We start from the raw sequence: 18,575 nt of genomic DNA on the forward strand, positions 1-18,575 counted from the left end.
GATTAAAGAGGTGAGCCAGGTGAGAGCAGACTGATGGACTGAGACGACGGATAATATTGGAGGGGATAGGATCGAGCGGGCAGGTGGAGGGAGAAGCGGATTGAAGGATAGAGTGGACTTCAGCAGCAGTGGTGGGGTAAAATGAGGACAGGGGTTGGAAGGAGGGGAGTGGAGATGTAGGAGGGGAGGAGGGAGAGGGTGAGGTCATGGCAGCAGTGATGGCAGTCCTGAGAGAGGAGATTTTGGTTGAAAAGTAGGTAGCAAAATCAGCGGCTACGATGGAGGACGGAAGAGCTGGAGGAGAGGGGGAGAGCAAGGAGTTGAAGGTGGCGAAGAGCCTGCGGGGATTGGATGATTGGGAAAGGATGAGGGACTTAAAGTAGGATTCCTTGGCCAGAGCAAGGGCAGAGCTGAAGGAGGAAAGAATGAATTTGAAATGGAGATAATCCGCAAGGGAGCGTGATTTCTTCCAGAAGCGCTCAGCAGTGCGAGAGCACTTTTTAAGGAATCGGGTGATAGGTGAGTGCCACGGTTGGGGGTTGGAGCATCGAAGGGGGATAGAAGAGGGAGGGCAGGCAGAGTCCAATGCTGAAGATAGGGTGTCATTATAGAGGGAGGCAGCGAGGTTCGGGCAGGACATGAGGGCGATTGGGGCGAGAAGAGGACACAGCGTGTTTGAGAAGGCAGCAAGATCAAGTGTGTTGACGTTATGCCGTGAGACAATGCGCTTGGGAGGGGGGTGGGAGAGGGGGAAGCAGTGAGGGAGAAGGAGATGAGGTGATGTCAGAAAGAGAAAAAGCTGAGATAGTGTTGTCAGTAAGGGAACAAGAGCGAGAGAAGACGAGATCGAGGGAGTGTCCTTGGATGTGGGTGGGAGAGGTAGTCCACTGAGATAGGCCAAGAGAGGAGCAGAGAGAGAGGAGTTTGGAGGTGCCAGGATCAGCTGGGTTATCCAAGGGGATGTTAAAGTCACCAAGAATGACAGATGGCAGGTCGGAGGAGAGGAAGTGTGGAAGCCAGGCGGCAAAGTTGTCAAGAAATTGGGAGATAGGGCCAGGGGGGCGGTAGATTGCAGCAACATGGAGGTGGTAGGGGTAGTATAGACGGATAGAGTGAGACTCAAAGGAGGAGAAAAGGAGAGAGGGTTCAGGGTGAATGACACTGTGGGTGCATGAGGCTGAGAGGAGAAAACCCACACCGCCACCTTGGCGACCGTCAGGCCTGGGAGTGTGAGAGAAAGAGAGGCCACCGTGGGAGAGAGCAGCTGGAGAGACAGAATCAGAGGTGGAGAGCCAGGTCTCGGTGATAGCAAGGAGGTGGAATGCTCTAGAGATGAATAGGTCATGGATGGCAGGGAGTTTGTTGCAGATGGATCTGGCGTTCCATAGTGCACAGGAAAGAGGGGGGTGGGTTGTGTATTTATGTGGATAAGGTTTTGGGGATTGCAGAAGCGAGGGGGGGTCATTGGGAGGGTGGGGGTGCGGGGGCGAGTGGTCAGGATAGGTATGGGATGGGAGGGGGGAGGAGCAGTTGGAGAAAGTGAAGTTGAGAGATTAACAGCCATGAGGAACCGAAGGTGAGAGGGTAGGTTAGTGAAAGCAGACAGAGGGATTTGGGAGGACAGACAGCGTCTGTAGTAGATTTGGTAGAAAATACAGAGTGAGAGAGAAGGTAACAGGCAAGGAACTACTGTCAGAGAGGAGACCAGTGGGTAAAATCAGATTGATTGAGTAATCCAATTAAGTATGAAACAACAACAAGTGAGAGGATGAAGGGAACAGAGAAGGTCAGAAGTGAGGCAAATGTGAGCAGGCGTGAAGAGGGAAACAGAGTGCAATAAATGTGTGGCAAAGATAAGAGAAAAAATTAGTGAATGAGTAAAATGAAATACAATGTTTGGAAAGATATAGATACAATGAATTAAATGTCAAAATTGAGCAACAGGTTACAATAGGATAGAAAGAAGATGAATATATTTCAATAGAACAGAATATGAAAATTTAGACTGTGTTCAAACTCACCTTTTTCAGTATTCTAACTCACCTGCTTCAGTTTCCAACTCACTTAAGTAATCAAGCTTCACTTTAGTATGCAAGCTTCTCTCTCAATGAGCAAGCTGTACATTTCACTTTCAAAATGACAACTGACCCCGACGCGATTTGAACACGCAACCTTCTGATCTGGAGTCAGACGCGCTACCGTTGCGCCACGAGGTCTTCTTTAGACATCTGTAATTCACTGATTCGGGTGATTTAGATCACCCATATACTGTCTGCATATACTAATTTGTGAAATAATTAATTTGTGAGTAAACAAGCTTACATCCTTGATTCAATAACCAAGGAATATGCCTGGTGGTCGTGCTTAAGTGCAAAGTCATTATTCTTAACAAAAAAGGTCAGTTCAATGGAAAACAGTCATAGCACCAGAAAGAAAATAATAAGAGTATACTTCAAAGTCAAGATATGGACAATTCCAATGAAATGGATTATGTCTGCATGACAATTATAAGAAATTAGCAGAATTTTGAGACTTATTTGCAACTGCAGATGATATAGGTATCCATATAAACAGTAATCACATTGCAGAAATTTAGATGAGAACCATGGTGATTAGTTTCTCTTAAAGAATTCCGTTTAGTACATTTCACTTTCAAAATGACAATTGACCCCGACGTGATTTGAACACGCAACCTTCTGATCTGGAGTCAGATGCGCTACCGTTGCGCCACGAGGTCTTCTTTAGACATCTGTAATTCACTGATTCGGGTGATTTAGATCACCCATATACTGTCATCATATACTAATTTGTGAAATAAATAATTTGTGAGTAAACATGCTTACATCCTTGATTTAATAACCAAGGAATATGCCTGGTGGTCGTGCTTAAGTGCAAAGTCATTATTCTTAACAAAAAAGGTCAGTTCAATTTAAAACAGTCATAGCGCCAGAAAGAAAATAATAAGAGTATACTTCAAAGTCAAGATATGGACAATTCCAATGAAATGGATTATGTTTGCATGACAATTATAAGAAATTAGCAGAATTTTGAGTCTTTGTTGCAACTGCAGATGATATAGGTATCCATATAAACAGTAATCACATTGCAGAAATTTAGATGAGAACCATGGTAATTAGTTTCTCTTAAAGAATTCCGTTTAGTACATTTCACTTTCAAAATGACAATTGATCGCGACGTGATTTGAACACGCAACCTTCTGATCTGGAGTCAGACGCGCTACCGTTGCGCCACAAGGTCTTCTTTAGAGCAACTATAATTCATTGATTCGGGAGATTTAGATCACCCATATACTGTCTGCATATACTAATTTGTGAAATAAATAATTTGTGAGAAAACAAGCTTACATCCTTGATTTAATAACCAAGGAATATGCCTGGTGGTCGTGCTTAAGTGCAAAGTCATTATTCTTAACAAAAAAGGTCAGTTCAATTTAAAACAGTCATAGCACCAGAAAGAAAATAATAAGAGTATACTTCAAAGTCAAGATATGGACAATTCCAATGAAATGGATTATGTCTGCATGACAATTATAAGAAATTAGCAGAATTTTGAGACTTATTTGCAACTGCAGATGATATAGGTATCCATATAAACAGTAATCACATTGCAGAAATTTAGATGAGAACCATGGTAATTAGTTTCTCTTAAAGAATTCCGTTTAGTACATTTCACTTTCAAAATGACAATTGACCGCGACGTGATTTGAACACGCAACCTTCTGATCTGGAGTCAGACGCGCTACCGTTGCGCCACGAGGTCTTCTTTAGACATCTGTTATTCACTGATTCGGGTGATTTAGATCACCCATATACTGTCATCATATACTAATTTGTGAAATAAATAATTTGTGAGTAAACAAGCTTACATCCTTGATTTAATAACCAAGGAATATGCCTGGTGGTCGTGCTTAAGTGCAAAGTCATTATTCTTAACAAAAAAGGTCCGTTCAATTTAAAACAGTCATAGCGCCAGAAAGAAAATAATAAGAGTATACTTCAAAGTCAAGATATGGACAATTCCAATGAAATGGATTATGTTTGCATGACAATTATAAGAAATTAGCAGAATTTTGAGACTTATTTGCAACTGCAGATGATATAGGTATCCATATAAACAGTAATCACATTGCAGAAATTTAGATGAGAACCATGGTGATTAGTTTCTCTTAAAGAATTCCGTTTAGTACATTTCACTTTCAAAATGACAATTGACCCCGACGTGATTTGAACACGCAACCTTCTGATCTGGAGTCAGACGCGCTACCGTTGCGCCACGAGGTCTTATTTAGACATCTGTAATTCACTGATTCGGGTGATTTAGATCACCCATATACTGTCATCATATACTAATTTGTGAAATAAATAATTTGTGAGTAAACAAGCTTACATCCTTGATTTAATAACCAAGGAATATGCCTGGTGGTCGTGCTTAAGTGCAAAGTCATTATTCTTAACAAAAAAGGTCAGTTCAATTTAAAACAGTCATAGCGCCAGAAAGAAAATAATAAGAGTATACTTCAAAGTCAAGATATGGACAATTCCAATGAAATGGATTATGTTTGCATGACAATTATAAGAAATTAGCAGAATTTTGAGTCTTTGTTGCAACTGCAGATGATATAGGTATCCATATAAACAGTAATCACATTGCAGAAATTTAGATGAGAACCATGGTAATTAGTTTCTCTTAAAGAATTCCGTTTAGTACATTTCACTTTCAAAATGACAATTGACCCCGACGTGATTTGAACACGCAACCTTCTGATCTGGAGTCAGACGCGCTACCGTTGCGCCACGAGGTCTTCTTTAGACATCTGTAATTCACTGATTCGGGTGATTTAGATCACCCATATACTGTCATCATATACTAATTTGTGAAATAAATAATTTGTGAGTAAACAAGCTTACATCCTTGATTTAATAACCAAGGAATATGCCTGGTGGTCGTGCTTAAATGCAAAGTCATTATTCTTAACAAAAAAGGTCCGTTCAATTTAAAACAGTCATAGCGCCAGAAAGAAAATAATAAGAGTATACTTCAAAGTCAAGATATGGACAATTCCAATGAAATGGATTATGTTTGCATGACAATTATAAGAAATTAGCAGAATTTTGAGTCTTTGTTGCAACTGCAGATGATATAGGTATCCATATAAACAGTAATCACATTGCAGAAATTTAGATGAGAACCATGGTAATTAGTTTCTCTTAAAGAATTCCGTTTAGTACATTTCACTTTCAAAATGACAATTGACCACGACGTGATTTGAACACGCAACCTTCTGATCTGGAGTCAGACGCGCTACCTTTGCGCCACGAGGTGTTCTTTAGACATCTGTAATTCACTGATTCGGGTGATTTAGATCACCCATATACTGTCATCATATACTAATTTGTGAAATAAATAATTTGTGAGTAAACAAGCTTACATCCTTGATTTAATAACCAAGGAATATGCCTGGTGGTCGTGCTTAAGTGCAAAGTCATTATTCTTAACAAAAAAGGTCCGTTCAATTTAAAACAGTCATAGCGCCAGAAAGAAAATAATAAGAGTATACTTCAAAGTCAAGATATGGACAATTCCAATGAAATGGATTATGTTTGCATGACAATTATAAGAAATTAGCAGAATTTTGAGACTTATTTGCAACTGCAGATGATATAGGTATCCATATAAACAGTAATCACATTGCAGAAATTTAGATGAGAACCATGGTGATTAGTTTCTCTTAAAGAATTCCGTTTAGTACATTTCACTTTCAAAATGACAATTGACCCCGACGTGATTTGAACACGCAACCTTCTGATCTGGAGTCAGACGCGCTACCGTTGCGCCACGAGGTCTTATTTAGACATCTGTAATTCACTGATTCAGGTGATTTAGATCACCCATATACTGTCATCATATACTAATTTGTGAAATAAATAATTTGTGAGTAAACAAGCTTACATCCTTGATTTAATAACCAAGGAATATGCCTGGTGGTCGTGCTTAAGTGCAAAGTCATTATTCTTAACAAAAAAGGTCAGTTCAATTTAAAACAGTCATAGCGCCAGAAAGAAAATAATAAGAGTATACTTCAAAGTCAAGATATGGACAATTCCAATGAAATGGATTATGTTTGCATGACAATTATAAGAAATTAGCAGAATTTTGAGTCTTTGTTGCAACTGCAGATGATATAGGTATCCATATAAACAGTAATCACATTGCAGAAATTTAGATGAGAACCATGGTAATTAGTTTCTCTTAAAGAATTCCGTTTAGTACATTTCACTTTCAAAATGACAATTGACCCCAACGTGATTTGAACACGCAACCTTCTGATCTGGAGTCAGACGCGCTACCGTTGCGCCACGAGGTCTTCTTTAGACATCTGTAATTCACTGATTCGGGTGATTTAGATCACCCATATACTGTCATCATATACTAATTTGTGAAATAAATAATTTGTGAGTAAACAAGCTTACATCCTTGATTTAATAACCAAGGAATATGCCTGGTGGTCGTGCTTAAGTGCAAAGTCATTATTCTTAACAAAAAAGGTCCGTTCAATTTAAAACAGTCATAGCGCCAGAAAGAAAATAATAAGAGTATACTTCAAAGTCAAGATATGGACAATTCCAATGAAATGGATTATGTTTGCATGACAATTATAAGAAATTAGCAGAATTTTGAGTCTTTGTTGCAACTGCAGATGATATAGGTATCCATATAAACAGTAATCACATTGCAGAAATTTAGATGAGAACCATGGTAATTAGTTTCTCTTAAAGAATTCCGTTTAGTACATTTCACTTTCAAAATGACAATTGACCCCGACGTGATTTGAACACGCAACCTTCTGATCTGGAGTCAGACGCGCTACCTTTGCGCCACGAGGTCTTCTTTAGACATCTGTAATTCACTGATTCGGGTGATTTAGATCACCCATATACTGTCATCATATACTAATTTGTGAAATAAATAATTTGTGAGTAAACAAGCTTACATCCTTGATTTAATAACCAAGGAATATGCCTGGTGGTCGTGCTTAAGTGCAAAGTCATTATTCTTAACAAAAAAGGTCCGTTCAATTTAAAACAGTCATAGCGCCAGAAAGAAAATAATAAGAGTATACTTCAAAGTCAAGATATGGACAATTCCAATGAAATGGATTATGTTTGCATGACAATTATAAGAAATTAGCAGAATTTTGAGACTTATTTGCAACTGCAGATGATATAGGTATCCATATAAACAGTAATCACATTGCAGAAATTTAGATGAGAACCATGGTGATTAGTTTCTCTTAAAGAATTCCGTTTAGTACATTTCACTTTCAAAATGACAATTGACCCCGACGTGATTTGAACACGCATCCTTCTGATCTGGAGTCAGACGCGCTACCGTTGCGCCACGAGGTCTTCTTTAGACATCTGTAATTCACTGATTCGGGTGATTTAGATCACCCATATACTGTCATCATATACTAATTTGTGAAATAAATAATTTGTGAGTAAACAAGCTTACATCCTTGATTTAATAACCAAGGAATATGCCTGGTGGTCGTGCTTAAGTGCAAAGTCATTATTCTTAACAAAAAAGGTCAGTTCAATTTAAAACAGTCATAGCGCCAGAAAGAAAATAATAAGAGTATACTTCAAAGTCAAGATATGGACAATTCCAATGAAATGGATTATGTTTGCATGACAATTATAAGAAATTAGCAGAATTTTGAGTCTTTGTTGCAACTGCAGATGATATAGGTATCCATATAAACAGTAATCACATTGCAGAAATTTAGATGAGAAACATGGTAATTAGTTTCTCTTAAAGAATTCCGTTTAGTACATTTCACTTTCAAAATGACAATTGACCCCGACGTGATTTGAACACGCAACCTTCTAATCTGGAGTCAGACGCGCTACCGTTGCGCCATGAGGTCTTCTTTAGAGCAACTATAATTCATTGATTCGGGAGATTTAGATCACCCATATACTGTCTGCATATACTAATTTGTGAAATAAATAATTTGTGAGAAAACAAGCTTACATCCTTGATTTAATAACCAAGGAATATGCCTGGTGGTCGTGCTTAAGTGCAAAGTCATTATTCTTAACAAAAAAGGTCCGTTCAATTTAAAACAGTCATAGCGCCAGAAAGAAAATAATAAGAGTATACTTCAAAGTCAAGATATGGACAATTCCAATGAAATGGATTATGTTTGCATGACAATTATAAGAAATTAGCAGAATTTTGAGACTTATTTGCAACTGCAGATGATATAGGTATCCATATAAACAGTAATCACATTGCAGAAATTTAGATGAGAACCATGGTGATTAGTTTCTCTTAAAGAATTCCGTTTAGTACATTTCACTTTCAAAATGACAATTGACCCCGACGTGATTTGAACACGCATCCTTCTGATCTGGAGTCAGACGCGCTACCGTTGCGCCACGAGGTCTTCTTTAGACATCTGTAATTCACTGATTCGGGTGATTTAGATCACCCATATACTGTCATCATATACTAATTTGTGAAATAAATAATTTGTGAGTAAACAAGCTTACATCCTTGATTTAATAACCAAGGAATATGCCTGGTGGTCGTGCTTAAGTGCAAAGTCATTATTCTTAACAAAAAAGGTCAGTTCAATTTAAAACAGTCATAGCGCCAGAAAGAAAATAATAAGAGTATACTTCAAAGTCAAGATATGGACAATTCCAATGAAATGGATTATGTTTGCATGACAATTATAAGAAATTAGCAGAATTTTGAGTCTTTGTTGCAACTGCAGATGATATAGGTATCCATATAAACAGTAATCACATTGCAGAAATTTAGATGAGAAACATGGTAATTAGTTTCTCTTAAAGAATTCCGTTTAGTACATTTCACTTTCAAAATGACAATTGACCCCGACGTGATTTGAACACGCAACCTTCTAATCTGGAGTCAGACGCGCTACCGTTGCGCCATGAGGTCTTCTTTAGAGCAACTATAATTCATTGATTCGGGAGATTTAGATCACCCATATACTGTCTGCATATACTAATTTGTGAAATAAATAATTTGTGAGAAAACAAGCTTACATCCTTGATTTAATAACCAAGGAATATGCCTGGTGGTCGTGCTTAAGTGCAAAGTCATTATTCTTAACAAAAAAGGTCAGTTCAATTTAAAACAGTCATAGCGCCAGAAAGAAAATAATAAGAGTATACTTCAAAGTCAAGATATGGACAATTCCAATGAAATGGATTATGTTTGCATGACAATTATAAGAAATTAGCAGAATTTTGAGTCTTTGTTGCAACTGCAGATGATATAGGTATCCATATAAACAGTAATCACATTGCAGAAATTTAGATGAGAAACATGGTAATTAGTTTCTCTTAAAGAATTCCGTTTAGTACATTTCACTTTCAAAATGACAATTGACCCCGACGTGATTTGAACACGCAACCTTCTAATCTGGAGTCAGACGCGCTACCGTTGCGCCATGAGGTCTTCTTTAGAGCAACTATAATTCATTGATTCGGGAGATTTAGATCACCCATATACTGTCATCATATACTAATTTGTGAAATAAATAATTTGTGAGTAAACAAGCTTACATCCTTGATTTAATAACCAAGGAATATGCCTGGTGGTCGTGCTTAAGTGCAAAGTCATTATTCTTAACAAAAAAGGTCCGTTCAATTTAAAACAGTCATAGCGCCAGAAAGAAAATAATAAGAGTATACTTCAAAGTCAAGATATGGACAATTCCAATGAAATGGATTATGTTTGCATGACAATTATAAGAAATTAGCAGAATTTTGAGACTTATTTGCAACTGCAGATGATATAGGTATCCATATAAACAGTAATCACATTGCAGAAATTTAGATGAGAACCATGGTGATTAGTTTCTCTTAAAGAATTCCGTTTAGTACATTTCACTTTCAAAATGACAATTGACCCCGACGTGATTTGAACACGCATCCTTCTGATCTGGAGTCAGACGCGCTACCGTTGCGCCACGAGGTCTTCTTTAGACATCTGTAATTCACTGATTCGGGTGATTTAGATCACCCATATACTGTCATCATATACTAATTTGTGAAATAAATAATTTGTGAGTAAACAAGCTTACATCCTTGATTTAATAACCAAGGAATATGCCTGGTGGTCGTGCTTAAGTGCAAAGTCATTATTCTTAACAAAAAAGGTCAGTTCAATTTAAAACAGTCATAGCGCCAGAAAGAAAATAATAAGAGTATACTTCAAAGTCAAGATATGGACAATTCCAATGAAATGGATTATGTTTGCATGACAATTATAAGAAATTAGCAGAATTTTGAGTCTTTGTTGCAACTGCAGATGATATAGGTATCCATATAAACAGTAATCACATTGCAGAAATTTAGATGAGAAACATGGTAATTAGTTTCTCTTAAAGAATTCCGTTTAGTACATTTCACTTTCAAAATGACAATTGACCCCGACGTGATTTGAACACGCAACCTTCTAATCTGGAGTCAGACGCGCTACCGTTGCGCCATGAGGTCTTCTTTAGAGCAACTATAATTCATTGATTCGGGAGATTTAGATCACCCATATACTGTCTGCATATACTAATTTGTGAAATAAATAATTTGTGAGAAAACAAGCTTACATCCTTGATTTAATAACCAAGGAATATGCCTGGTGGTCGTGCTTAAGTGCAAAGTCATTATTCTTAACAAAAAAGGTCAGTTCAATTTAAAACAGTCATAGCGCCAGAAAGAAAATAATAAGAGTATACTTCAAAGTCAAGATATGGACAATTCCAATGAAATGGATTATGTTTGCATGACAATTATAAGAAATTAGCAGAATTTTGAGACTTATTTGCAACTGCAGATGATATAGGTATCCATATAAACAGTAATCACATTGCAGAAATTTAGATGAGAACCATGGTGATTAGTTTCTCTTATAGAATTCCATTTAGTACATTTCACTTTCAAAATGACAATTGACCCCGACGTGATTTGAACAAGCAAACTTCTGATCAGGAGTCAGACGCGCTACCGTTGCGCCACAAGGTCTTCTTTAGAGCAACTATAATTCATTGATTCAGGAGATTTAGATCACCCATATACTGTCTGCGTATACTAATTTGTGAAATAAATAATTTGTGAGAAAACAAGCTTACATCCTTGATTTAATAACCAAGGAATATGCCTGGTGGTCGTGCTTAAGTGCAAAGTCATTATTCTTAACAAAAAAGGTCAGTTCAATTTAAAACAATCATAGCGCCAGAAAGAAAATAATAAGAATATACTTCAAAGTCAAGATATGGACAATTCCAATGAAATGGATTATGTTTGCATGACAATTATAAGAAATTAGCAGAATTTTGAGTCTTTGTTGCAACTGCAGATGATATAGGTATCCATATAAACAGTAATCACATTGCAGAAATTTAGATGAGAACCATGGTAATTAGTTTCTCTTAAAGAATTCCGTTTAGTACATTTCACTTTCAAAATGACAATTGACCCCGACGTGATTTGAACACGCAACCTTCTGATCTGGAGTCAGACGCGCTACCTTTGCGCCACGAGGTCTTCTTTAGACATCTGTAATTCACTGATTCGGGTGATTTAGATCACCAATATACTGTCATCATATACTAATTTGTGAAATAAATAATTTGTGAGTAAACAAGCTTACATCCTTGATTTAATAACCAAGGAATATGCCTGGTGGTCGTGCTTAAGTGCAAAGTCATTATTCTTAACAAAAAAGGTCCGTTCAATTTAAAACAGTCATAGCGCCAGAAAGAAAATAATAAGAGTATACTTCAAAGTCAAGATATGGACAATTCCAATGAAATGGATTATGTTTGCATGACAATTATAAGAAATTAGCAGAATTTTGAGACTTATTTGCAACTGCAGATGATATAGGTATCCATATAAACAGTAATCACATTGCAGAAATTTAGATGAGAACCATGGTGATTAGTTTCTCTTAAAGAATTCCGTTTAGTACATTTCACTTTCAAAATGACAATTGACCCCGACGTGATTTGAACACGCATCCTTCTGATCTGGAGTCAGACGCGCTACCGTTGCGCCACGAGGTCTTCTTTAGACATCTGTAATTCACTGATTCGGGTGATTTAGATCACCCATATACTGTCATCATATACTAATTTGTGAAATAAATAATTTGTGAGTAAACAAGCTTACATCCTTGATTTAATAACCAAGGAATATGCCTGGTGGTCGTGCTTAAGTGCAAAGTCATTATTCTTAACAAAAAAGGTCCGTTCAATTTAAAACAGTCATAGCGCCAGAAAGAAAATAATAAGAGTATACTTCAAAGTCAAGATATGGACAATTCCAATGAAATGGATTATGTTTGCATGACAATTATAAGAAATTAGCAGAATTTTGAGACTTATTTGCAACTGCAGATGATATAGGTATCCATATAAACAGTAATCACATTGCAGAAATTTAGATGAGAACCATGGTGATTAGTTTCTCTTAAAGAATTCCGTTTAGTACATTTCACTTTCAAAATGACAATTGACCCCGACGCGATTTGAACACGCATCCTTCTGATCTGGAGTCAGACGCGCTACCGTTGCGCCACGAGGTCTTCTTTAGACATCTGTAATTCACTGATTCGGGTGATTTAGATCACCCATATACTGTCATCATATACTAATTTGTGAAATAAATAATTTGTGAGTAAACAAGCTTACATCCTTGATTTAATAACCAAGGAATATGCCTGGTGGTCGTGCTTAAGTGCAAAGTCATTATTCTTAACAAAAAAGGTCCGTTCAATTTAAAACAGTCATAGCGCCAGAAAGAAAATAATAAGAGTATACTTCAAAGTCAAGATATGGACAATTCCAATGAAATGGATTATGTTTGCATGACAATTATAAGAAATTAGCAGAATTTTGAGTCTTTGTTGCAACTGCAGATGATATAGGTATCCATATAAACAGTAATCACATTGCAGAAATTTAGATGAGAACCATGGTAATTAGTTTCTCTTAAAGAATTCCGTTTAGTACATTTCACTTTCAAAATGACAATTGACCCCGACGTGATTTGAACACGCAACCTTCTGATCTGGAGTCAGACGCGCTACCGTTGCGCCACGAGGTCTTCTTTAGAGCAACTATAATTCATTGATTCGGGAGATTTAGATCACCCATATACTGTCTGCATATACTAATTTGTGAAATAAATAATTTGTGAGAAAACAAGCTTACATCCTTGATTTAATAACCAAGGAATATGCCTGGTGGTCGTGCTTAAGTGCAAAGTCATTATTCTTAACAAAAAAGGTCAGTTCAATTTAAAACAGTCATAGCGCCAGAAAGAAAATAATAAGAGTATACTTCAAAGTCAAGATATGGACAATTCCAATGAAATGGATTATGTTTGCATGACAATTATAAGAAATTAGCAGAATTTTGAGACTTATTTGCAACTGCAGATGATATAGGTATCCATATAAACAGTAATCACATTGCAGAAATTTAGATGAGAACCATGGTGATTAGTTTCTCTTATAGAATTCCATTTAGTACATTTCACTTTTAAAATGACAATTGACCCTGACGTGATTTGAACAAGCAAACTTCTGATCAGGAGTCAGACGCGCTACCGTTGCGCCACAAGGTCTTCTTTAGAGCAACTATAATTCATTGATTCGGGAGATTTAGATCACCCATATACTGTCTGCGTATACTAATTTGTGAAATAAATAATTTGTGAGTAAACAAGCTTACATCCTTGATTTAATAACCAAGGAATATGTCTGGTGGTCGTGCTTAAGTGCAAAGTCATTATTCTTAACAAAAAAGGTCCGTTCAATTTAAAACAGTCATAGCGCCAGAAAGAAAATAATAAGAGTATACTTCAAAGTCAAGATATGGACAATTCCAATGAAATGGATTATGTTTGCATGACAATTATAAGAAATTAGCAGAATTTTGAGACTTATTTGCAACTGCAGATGATATAGGTATCCATATAAACAGTAATCACATTGCAGAAATTTAGATGAGAACCATGGTGATTAGTTTCTCTTAAAGAATTCCGTTTAGTACATTTCACTTTCAAAATGACAATTGACCCCGACATGATTTGAACACGCAAACTTCTGATCTGGAGTCAGACGCGCTACCGTTGCGCCACGAGGTCTTCTTTAGACATCTGTAATTCACTGATTCGGGTGATTTAGATCACCCATATACTGTCATCATATACTAATTTGTGAAATAAATAATTTGTGAGTAAACAAGCTTACATCCTTGATTTAATAACCAAGGAATATGCCTGGTGGTCGTGCTTAAGTGCAAAGTCATTATTCTTAACAAAAAAGGTCAGTTCAATTTAAAACAGTCATAGCGCCAGAAAGAAAATAATAAGAGTATACTTCAAAGTCAAGATATGGACAATTCCAATGAAATGGATTATGTTTGCATGACAATTATAAGAAATTAGCAGAATTTTGAGTCTTTGTTGCAACTGCAGATGATATAGGTATCCATATAAACAGTAATCACATTGCAGAAATTTAGATGAGAACCATGGTAATTAGTTTCTCTTAAAGAATTCCGTTTAGTACATTTCACTTTCAAAATGACAATTGACCCCGACGTGATTTGAACACGCAACCTTCTGATCTGGAGTCAGACGCGCTACCGTTGCGCCACGAGGTCTTCTTTAGACATCTGTAATTCACTGATTCGGGTGATTTAGATCACCCATATACTGTCATCATATACTAATTTGTGAAATAAATAATTTGTGAGTAAACAAGCTTACATCCTTGATTTAATAACCAAGGAATATGCCTGGTGGTCGTGCTTAAGTGCAAAGTCATTATTCTTAACAAAAAAGGTCCGTTCAATTTAAAACAGTCATAGCGCCAGAAAGAAAATAATAAGAGTATACTTCAAAGTCAAGATATGGACAATTCCAATGAAATGGATTATGTTTGCATGACAATTATAAGAAATTAGCAGAATTTTGAGTCTTTGTTGCAACTGCAGATGATATAGGTATCCATATAAACAGTAATCACATTGCAGAAATTTAGATGAGAACCATGGTAATTAGTTTCTCTTAAAGAATTCCGTTTAGTACATTTCACTTTCAAAATGACAATTGACCCCGACGTGATTTGAACACGCAACCTTCTGATCTGGAGTCAGACGCGCTACCTTTGCGCCACGAGGTCTTCTTTAGACATCTGTAATTCACTGATTCGGGTGATTTAGATCACCCATATACTGTCATCATATACTAATTTGTGAAATAAATAATTTGTGAGTAAACAAGCTTACATCCTTGATTTAATAACCAAGGAATATGCCTGGTGGTCGTGCTTAAGTGCAAAGTCATTATTCTTAACAAAAAAGGTCCGTTCAATTTAAAACAGTCATAGCGCCAGAAAGAAAATAATAAGAGTATACTTCAAAGTCAAGATATGGACAATTCCAATGAAATGGATTATGTTTGCATGACAATTATAAGAAATTAGCAGAATTTTGAGACTTATTTGCAACTGCAGATGATATAGGTATCCATATAAACAGTAATCACATTGCAGAAATTTAGATGAGAACCATGGTGATTAGTTTCTCTTAAAGAATTCCGTTTAGTACATTTCACTTTCAAAATGACAATTGACCCCGACGTGATTTGAACACGCATCCTTCTGATCTGGAGTCAGACGCGCTACCGTTGCGCCACGAGGTCTTCTTTAGACATCTGTAATTCACTGATTCGGGTGATTTAGATCACCCATATACTGTCATCATATACTAATTTGTGAAATAAATAATTTGTGAGTAAACAAGCTTACATCCTTGATTTAATAACCAAGGAATATGCCTGGTGGTCGTGCTTAAGTGCAAAGTCATTATTCTTAACAAAAAAGGTCAGTTCAATTTAAAACAGTCATAGCGCCAGAAAGAAAATAATAAGAGTATACTTCAAAGTCAAGATATGGACAATTCCAATGAAATGGATTATGTTTGCATGACAATTATAAGAAATTAGCAGAATTTTGAGACTTATTTGCAACTGCAGATGATATAGGTATCCATATAAACAGTAATCACATTGCAGAAATTTAGATGAGAACCATGGTGATTAGTTTCTCTTATAGAATTCCATTTAGTACATTTCACTTTCAAAATGACAATTGACCCCGACGTGATTTGAACAAGCAAACTTCTGATCAGGAGTCAGACGCGCTACCGTTGCGCCACAAGGTCTTCTTTAGAGCAACTATAATTCATTGATTCGGGAGATTTAGATCACCCATATACTGTCTGTGTATACTAATTTGTGAAATAAATAATTTGTGAGTAAACAAGCTTACATCCTTGATTTAATAACCAAGGAATATGTCGGGTGGTCGTGCTTAAGTGCAAAGTCATTATTCTTAACAAAAAAGGTCCGTTCAATTTAAAACAGTCATAGCGCCAGAAAGAAAATAATAAGAGTATACTTCAAAGTCAAGATATGGACAATTCCAATGAAATGGATTATGTTTGCATGACAATTATAAGAAATTAGCAGAATTTTGAGACTTATTTGCAACTGCAGATGATATAGGTATCCATATAAACAGTAATCACATTGCAGAAATTTAGATGAGAACCATGGTGATTAGTTTCTCTTAAAGAATTCCGTTTAGTACATTTCACTTTCAAAATGACAATTGACCCCGACATGATTTGAACACGCAACCTTCTGATCTGGAGTCAGACGCGCTACCGTTGCGCCACGAGGTCTTCTTTAGACATCTGTAATTCACTGATTCGGGTGATTTAGATCACCCATATACTGTCATCATATACTAATTTGTGAAATAAATAATTTGTGAGTAAACAAGCTTACATCCTTGATTTAATAACCAAGGAATATGTCGGGTGGTCGTGCTTAAGTGCAAAGTCATTATTCTTAACAAAAAAGGTCCGTTCAATTTAAAACAGTCATAGCGCCAGAAAGAAAATAATAAGAGTATACTTCAAAGTCAAGATATGGACAATTCCAATGAAATGGATTATGTTTGCATGACAATTATAAGAAATTAGCAGAATTTTGAGACTTATTTGCAACTGCAGATGATATAGGTATCCATATAAACAGTAATCACATTGCAGAAATTTAGATGAGAACCATGGTGATTAGTTTCTCTTATAGAATTCCATTTAGTACATTTCACTTTCAAAATGACAATTGACCCCGACGTGATTTGAACAAGCAAACTTCTGATCAAGAGTCAGACGCGCTACCGTTGCGCCACAAGGTCTTCTTTAGAGCAACTATAATTCATTGATTCGGGAGATTTAGATCACCCATATACTGTCTGCGTATACTAATTTGTGAAATAAATAATTTGTGAGAAAACAAGCTTACATCCTTGATTTAATAACCAAGGAATATGCCTGGTGGTCGTGCTTAAGTGCAAAGTCATTATTCTTAACAAAAAAGGTCAGTTCAATTTAAAACAATCATAGCGCCAGAAAGAAAATAATAAGAATATACTTCAAAGTCAAGATATGGACAATTCCAATGAAATGGATTATGTTTGCATGACAATTATAAGAAATTAGCAGAATTTTGAGTCTTTGTTGCAACTGCAGATGATATAGGTATCCATATAAACAGTAATCACATTGCAGAAATTTAGATGAGAACCATGGTAATTAGTTTCTCTTAAAGAATTCCGTTTAGTACATTTCACTTTCAAAATGACAATTGACCCCGACGTGATTTGAACACGCAACCTTCTGATCTGGAGTCAGACGCGCTACCGATGCGCCACGAGGTCTTCTTTAGACATCTGTAATTCACTGATTCGGGTGATTTAGATCACCCATATACTGTCATCATATACTAATTTGTGAAATAAATAATTTGTGAGTAAACAAGCTTACATCCTTGATTTAATAACCAAGGAATATGTCTGGTGGTCGTGCTTAAGTGCAAAGTCATTATTCTTAACAAAAAAGGTCCGTTCAATTTAAAACAGTCATAGCGCCAGAAAGAAAATAATAAGAGTATACTTTAAAGTCAAGATATGGACAATTCCAATGAAATGGATTATGTTTGCATGACAATTATAAGAAATTAGCAGAATTTTGAGACTTATTTGCAACTGCAGATGATATAGATATCCATAAAAACAGTAATCACATTGCAGAAATTTAGATGAGAACCATGGTGATTAGTTTCTCTTAAAGAATTCCGTTTAGTACATTTCACTTTCAAAATGACACTTGACCCCGACGTGATTTGAACACGCAACCTTCTGATCTGGAGTCAGACGCGCTACCGTTGCGCCACGAGGTCTTCTTTAGACATCTGTAATTCACTGATTCGGGTGATTTAGATCACCCATATACTGTCATCATATACTAATTTGTGAAATAAATAATTTGTGAGTAAACAAGCTTACATCCTTGATTAAATAACCAAGGAATATGCCTGGTGGTCGTGCTTAAGTGCAAAGTCATTATTCTTAACAATAAAGGTCAGTTCAATTTAAAA

The 18,575-nt window shown here is 36.3% G+C and overlaps 31 non-coding genes across 31 annotated transcripts; all 31 read right to left on the reverse strand.

Annotated features, from left to right (window-relative positions):
• Window positions 1-2,144: 2,144 nt before the first annotated feature.
• TRNAW-CCA (transfer RNA tryptophan (anticodon CCA)) lies at window positions 2,145-2,216 on the reverse strand. The gene has a single exon. It is a non-coding gene; the product is annotated as a tRNA-Trp (tRNA).
• Window positions 2,217-2,665: 449 nt separating this feature from the next.
• TRNAW-CCA (transfer RNA tryptophan (anticodon CCA)) lies at window positions 2,666-2,737 on the reverse strand. Its single transcript has one exon. It is a non-coding gene; the product is annotated as a tRNA-Trp (tRNA).
• A 449-nt stretch (window positions 2,738-3,186) lies between these two features.
• Window positions 3,187-3,258, reverse strand: TRNAW-CCA (transfer RNA tryptophan (anticodon CCA)). The gene has a single exon. It is a non-coding gene; the product is annotated as a tRNA-Trp (tRNA).
• A 450-nt stretch (window positions 3,259-3,708) lies between these two features.
• Window positions 3,709-3,780, reverse strand: TRNAW-CCA (transfer RNA tryptophan (anticodon CCA)). Its single transcript has one exon. It is a non-coding gene; the product is annotated as a tRNA-Trp (tRNA).
• A 449-nt stretch (window positions 3,781-4,229) lies between these two features.
• On the reverse strand, window positions 4,230-4,301 carry TRNAW-CCA (transfer RNA tryptophan (anticodon CCA)). The gene has a single exon. It is a non-coding gene; the product is annotated as a tRNA-Trp (tRNA).
• A 449-nt stretch (window positions 4,302-4,750) lies between these two features.
• On the reverse strand, window positions 4,751-4,822 carry TRNAW-CCA (transfer RNA tryptophan (anticodon CCA)). The gene has a single exon. It is a non-coding gene; the product is annotated as a tRNA-Trp (tRNA).
• Window positions 4,823-5,271: 449 nt separating this feature from the next.
• Window positions 5,272-5,343, reverse strand: TRNAW-CCA (transfer RNA tryptophan (anticodon CCA)). The gene has a single exon. It is a non-coding gene; the product is annotated as a tRNA-Trp (tRNA).
• A 449-nt stretch (window positions 5,344-5,792) lies between these two features.
• TRNAW-CCA (transfer RNA tryptophan (anticodon CCA)) lies at window positions 5,793-5,864 on the reverse strand. The gene has a single exon. It is a non-coding gene; the product is annotated as a tRNA-Trp (tRNA).
• A 449-nt stretch (window positions 5,865-6,313) lies between these two features.
• TRNAW-CCA (transfer RNA tryptophan (anticodon CCA)) lies at window positions 6,314-6,385 on the reverse strand. Its single transcript has one exon. It is a non-coding gene; the product is annotated as a tRNA-Trp (tRNA).
• A 449-nt stretch (window positions 6,386-6,834) lies between these two features.
• On the reverse strand, window positions 6,835-6,906 carry TRNAW-CCA (transfer RNA tryptophan (anticodon CCA)). Its single transcript has one exon. It is a non-coding gene; the product is annotated as a tRNA-Trp (tRNA).
• Window positions 6,907-7,355: 449 nt separating this feature from the next.
• Window positions 7,356-7,427, reverse strand: TRNAW-CCA (transfer RNA tryptophan (anticodon CCA)). The gene has a single exon. It is a non-coding gene; the product is annotated as a tRNA-Trp (tRNA).
• A 449-nt stretch (window positions 7,428-7,876) lies between these two features.
• On the reverse strand, window positions 7,877-7,948 carry TRNAW-CCA (transfer RNA tryptophan (anticodon CCA)). Its single transcript has one exon. It is a non-coding gene; the product is annotated as a tRNA-Trp (tRNA).
• Window positions 7,949-8,398: 450 nt separating this feature from the next.
• Window positions 8,399-8,470, reverse strand: TRNAW-CCA (transfer RNA tryptophan (anticodon CCA)). The gene has a single exon. It is a non-coding gene; the product is annotated as a tRNA-Trp (tRNA).
• A 449-nt stretch (window positions 8,471-8,919) lies between these two features.
• Window positions 8,920-8,991, reverse strand: TRNAW-CCA (transfer RNA tryptophan (anticodon CCA)). The gene has a single exon. It is a non-coding gene; the product is annotated as a tRNA-Trp (tRNA).
• Window positions 8,992-9,441: 450 nt separating this feature from the next.
• Window positions 9,442-9,513, reverse strand: TRNAW-CCA (transfer RNA tryptophan (anticodon CCA)). Its single transcript has one exon. It is a non-coding gene; the product is annotated as a tRNA-Trp (tRNA).
• Window positions 9,514-9,963: 450 nt separating this feature from the next.
• Window positions 9,964-10,035, reverse strand: TRNAW-CCA (transfer RNA tryptophan (anticodon CCA)). Its single transcript has one exon. It is a non-coding gene; the product is annotated as a tRNA-Trp (tRNA).
• A 449-nt stretch (window positions 10,036-10,484) lies between these two features.
• TRNAW-CCA (transfer RNA tryptophan (anticodon CCA)) lies at window positions 10,485-10,556 on the reverse strand. Its single transcript has one exon. It is a non-coding gene; the product is annotated as a tRNA-Trp (tRNA).
• A 450-nt stretch (window positions 10,557-11,006) lies between these two features.
• On the reverse strand, window positions 11,007-11,078 carry TRNAR-CCU (transfer RNA arginine (anticodon CCU)). The gene has a single exon. It is a non-coding gene; the product is annotated as a tRNA-Arg (tRNA).
• A 450-nt stretch (window positions 11,079-11,528) lies between these two features.
• On the reverse strand, window positions 11,529-11,600 carry TRNAW-CCA (transfer RNA tryptophan (anticodon CCA)). Its single transcript has one exon. It is a non-coding gene; the product is annotated as a tRNA-Trp (tRNA).
• Window positions 11,601-12,049: 449 nt separating this feature from the next.
• TRNAW-CCA (transfer RNA tryptophan (anticodon CCA)) lies at window positions 12,050-12,121 on the reverse strand. The gene has a single exon. It is a non-coding gene; the product is annotated as a tRNA-Trp (tRNA).
• A 449-nt stretch (window positions 12,122-12,570) lies between these two features.
• TRNAW-CCA (transfer RNA tryptophan (anticodon CCA)) lies at window positions 12,571-12,642 on the reverse strand. Its single transcript has one exon. It is a non-coding gene; the product is annotated as a tRNA-Trp (tRNA).
• A 449-nt stretch (window positions 12,643-13,091) lies between these two features.
• Window positions 13,092-13,163, reverse strand: TRNAW-CCA (transfer RNA tryptophan (anticodon CCA)). Its single transcript has one exon. It is a non-coding gene; the product is annotated as a tRNA-Trp (tRNA).
• A 450-nt stretch (window positions 13,164-13,613) lies between these two features.
• On the reverse strand, window positions 13,614-13,685 carry TRNAR-CCU (transfer RNA arginine (anticodon CCU)). The gene has a single exon. It is a non-coding gene; the product is annotated as a tRNA-Arg (tRNA).
• A 450-nt stretch (window positions 13,686-14,135) lies between these two features.
• TRNAW-CCA (transfer RNA tryptophan (anticodon CCA)) lies at window positions 14,136-14,207 on the reverse strand. The gene has a single exon. It is a non-coding gene; the product is annotated as a tRNA-Trp (tRNA).
• A 449-nt stretch (window positions 14,208-14,656) lies between these two features.
• TRNAW-CCA (transfer RNA tryptophan (anticodon CCA)) lies at window positions 14,657-14,728 on the reverse strand. The gene has a single exon. It is a non-coding gene; the product is annotated as a tRNA-Trp (tRNA).
• A 449-nt stretch (window positions 14,729-15,177) lies between these two features.
• On the reverse strand, window positions 15,178-15,249 carry TRNAW-CCA (transfer RNA tryptophan (anticodon CCA)). The gene has a single exon. It is a non-coding gene; the product is annotated as a tRNA-Trp (tRNA).
• Window positions 15,250-15,698: 449 nt separating this feature from the next.
• Window positions 15,699-15,770, reverse strand: TRNAW-CCA (transfer RNA tryptophan (anticodon CCA)). Its single transcript has one exon. It is a non-coding gene; the product is annotated as a tRNA-Trp (tRNA).
• Window positions 15,771-16,219: 449 nt separating this feature from the next.
• Window positions 16,220-16,291, reverse strand: TRNAR-CCU (transfer RNA arginine (anticodon CCU)). Its single transcript has one exon. It is a non-coding gene; the product is annotated as a tRNA-Arg (tRNA).
• A 450-nt stretch (window positions 16,292-16,741) lies between these two features.
• On the reverse strand, window positions 16,742-16,813 carry TRNAW-CCA (transfer RNA tryptophan (anticodon CCA)). Its single transcript has one exon. It is a non-coding gene; the product is annotated as a tRNA-Trp (tRNA).
• Window positions 16,814-17,784: 971 nt separating this feature from the next.
• TRNAW-CCA (transfer RNA tryptophan (anticodon CCA)) lies at window positions 17,785-17,856 on the reverse strand. Its single transcript has one exon. It is a non-coding gene; the product is annotated as a tRNA-Trp (tRNA).
• A 449-nt stretch (window positions 17,857-18,305) lies between these two features.
• TRNAW-CCA (transfer RNA tryptophan (anticodon CCA)) lies at window positions 18,306-18,377 on the reverse strand. Its single transcript has one exon. It is a non-coding gene; the product is annotated as a tRNA-Trp (tRNA).
• Window positions 18,378-18,575: the final 198 nt, after the last annotated feature.

This window comes from Crinia signifera, chromosome 4 (genome assembly GCF_055691185.1).
Source record: "Crinia signifera chromosome 4, ASM5569118v1, whole genome shotgun sequence".
Taxonomy (NCBI): domain Eukaryota; kingdom Metazoa; phylum Chordata; class Amphibia; order Anura; family Myobatrachidae; genus Crinia; species Crinia signifera.